Here is a 3,563-nt window from a genome sequence, read left to right as displayed (position 1 = left end):
ACACCCACACACACACACACACACACTCATACACACACTCACACACACACACACACACACACACACACACACTCACACACAGCACATATGGACACACACCTGTCAGAAATCACAGGGGAATCACATGCATGACAAGGACAAAAATGTCACTGTGTAACAGGTAAAATATTATTTCAAATGTTTTTATTTTGTGTGTTTATTTTATTTTAAATGTATAATAATTTTTTATTCTATGATTTTAAATTTATGCATTTGGCAGAATATATATTATTAACTTTCATTTTTATTTTCAGTTCACGCATTCTCTGGGAATCGAACACATGACCTTGGTGTTGCAAGCACCTCTTCTGTTTGAGCTACAGTACAGCTACTTTATACGCATATGTTCTACAAATTTGTACAAACACCTGGTTGGGAAACCCAAGCTGTCCTAACCAAACTTGATGCCGCATGTTTCCAGCAACAAGCAGGTTTCTGTTCACACTGAACGCAAGAAGAGTGACGTGACGCAGGATTCTAGACCGATGAGATTTCACTGTGGGCGGGGCTACACCGAACAACAACACCAAACAATTCACAAAACTCACTCATCACTTGTTGCTATTTAGGACAAAACTTATTAAGAAATTAATACTTTTATTCATCAAGGACGCATTAAATTGCTCAAAAGTAAGACGTTTATAATGTTCCGAAAGATTTCAGCTTTAAATTAATGCCGTTTTTTTGAACTTTCTACTCATCTGTGAATCCTGAAAAAGTCACAGTTTCCACAAACATATTAATGTTTTCAGCATTGATAATAATCATAAACTTTTCTTAAGCAGCAAATCAGCATATTAGAATGATTTGTGACACTGAAGACTGGAGTAATGATGCTGAAAATACAGAGAAATTAATTACACTTTAACAGATATTCACATAGAAAACAGCTGTTTTACATTGCAATAATATTTCACCATTTTTACTGTATTTCTGATCAAATAAATGCAGCTCTGGTGAGCAGAGGAGACTTCTTTCAGAAACATTCAAATCTGACCGATCCCTGATTTTGGTGGTGCATCTTTTCTGTGATGTCGAGTGTAAAAACTGCTGCCGTCTTTCAGCAGACAGACTGTAAAAGTTGTAAAGAGTCTGGTACGCCCTCATCTGCAACAGCTTTCCTCTCTCTCTCTCTCTCTCTCTCTCTCTCTCCTGGTCTCTCTCTCTCTCTCTCTCTCTCTCTCTCTCTCTCTCTCTCGCTCTCTCTGTTGGCTGCTGGTCTCTCTCTCTCTCCTCCCATCCCCCTCTCTCTCCCTGTGGATCCTCCTCCTCCTCTCTGTCGAGGTGGGTGTTCTGGCTGTTATGACTTGGAGAGGATAATGGCAGCTCAAAACGAGAGGAATGGGCCGGGTTTGGGATCAGACCAACCACAGCCAGATTCCACCTCCATTTTTCCCCTCCGTCTCTCTCAATATCGTTGTTTTTCTTCAATGGTAAACTTTGTTTTCCAGCTCTGACTCGAACGCCCCTCCATGAATTCTTCACTCGGTTATTCCCTCGGAGCCACAACAACCCGTTTACTAACCCTACAACTAGTTAACTCCAGCACTAGCTCATTCAAATGCAAATAATCGCACAACAGCCTGACTACACCAGGGTTATTATATAACTAAAACTGAAACTAAAATTACAATTCTTTTTAACAAAATAAACTGAAAAAAGATATTTCTCATTTTAACTCTAGTTAAACTTGATGTACTAAAACTGAAACAAAAATACTATAACTATATATATATATAACTATTGTCTTCTGTAGACCTGCTTTACAGCTGAAATTTCAGTCATTTCATAATTTTATAACTTATTTTCCTATTTTTGTGAAGCTGCTTTGAAATAATCTGTATCGTATAAATCGCTATATAAATAATAAATGTGAGTTGATTTGACCTGAGAGAGACAGAAAGATGAAACATGTGGTGTAAGAGAGTTAATATCTCACAAAAGCATTAATTTAGGTGCATGAATGCCAGATTGTTGCAACAAATGTTGCAAGAAAGATTCTTTTGGAATCAAATCACTCGGCTGTCGTCATGGCAACCATAAACTGTTTAAAGGAAACTTCAGTGAAAAGAGCATCTTCTCTCTCTCTCTCTCTCCTGTGCCGTCCATACCTGTGTCCGTCTGTCTCTCTCTCCAGGGAAAGATGAGAAAATTAACATCAAAATGTTTTTTTGGAATGTATTTTAATTTCTACAACTTTCCTGAACTTTCCTGGCCGAGTAAGTGAAATGTAGTGATCAAAATAAACCGATATTTCGTGTCTGAACTATTATTCCTCTGTCCGTGAGAATGTTGACTGCTGCATGTTTTGTGATGATATTCCTGAAGTGCGAGTGGATTTGTTTGACAGTGTTTGTGTGCGAGCCGGAGAATCTCGCGGTCTTTATTCTATGATCTGGAGTTTTCATCTCCTGCCAAACATTCGCAGATCGGCAGGTTGTTTTCACCTCTGAACGCGGGAATGTTAAATGATTCGCAGCACTGCTCTCGCGTCCGAACGGGTCACGTGACTGAATTCAAGATGCTCCTATTCTTGCATTTGATCTTTTAGAAGAAGCTTTTTATCAGAAAAGAGGAAAAACACAAGCTGTTTATCATGCTTAAGCAACAATATTAGCAGTTTCAAAGTCAGTTGTGTTGGATGCGATTGGTCTGGGTTGTTGTTTTGAGTTGTCTCTCATTGTCTTTGTGTCCAGCTGGTTCGAAGCCAAATGTGTTTTAAGACACTCTAGCATAGAAATAGGTCAGATTTTACACACACACACACACACACACACACACACACACACATATACACACACACACACTTGTCAGATTGTGGACGGCAGGAGCGTAAATCCATCGGGACTCGAAGGAAACATACAGCAAAGGAAAGCATTCAGGATTCATCATCTCTTTAAGCCAAATAAAAAAAATTTTATCTAAAAAAATATCTATCTTATTTTACACATAAAAACATTAATCTATCTTAAAAATAAAAATCTTTTATACAGCATGCAAACATTATCTCATACACAACGTGTGTGTTTTGCACAAAACTGTCCCTTAAAATAAGTACAGTCTGACAAAATATCTAACTTAAAAGATTTAAAAATAATAATAAACAAGTGATCTAAAATGTAAAAATTGGAACAGAATAATCCATGTATCCATCTATGTTAAAGTAGATATTTTAAATATATATTTATTTCTATTGTCAGTTAAAAACGTGCACTTGAAAAATGTTCTTAATAAAAGCACAGATTATATACAAACAAGGACAGATTTTGTGTGTGTGTTTGCTGACCGTTTACATTTCAGCAACATTTGGTCTGACTTGAAATGTTGCGTAACACAATGGGATTATATTAATGCTGTTTGTCACAAACACTCCAGATATGATGTCTGTGTGTGTGTGTGTGTGTGTGTGTGTGTGTGTGTGTGTGTCTGTAGATGATCTGACTGTGTGTGTGTGTATGTGTGTCTGTAGATGATCTGACTGTGTGTGTGTGTGTGTGTGTATGTGGTTTGGGTGTGTGTCTGTG

The sequence above is a fragment of the Sinocyclocheilus grahami genome, unplaced genomic scaffold (genome assembly GCF_001515645.1).
Source record: "Sinocyclocheilus grahami isolate Dianchi unplaced genomic scaffold, SAMN03320097.WGS_v1.1 scaffold1073.1, whole genome shotgun sequence".
NCBI lineage: Eukaryota > Metazoa > Chordata > Actinopteri > Cypriniformes > Cyprinidae > Sinocyclocheilus > Sinocyclocheilus grahami.
Note: the sequence above shows the minus strand (reverse complement) of the source record.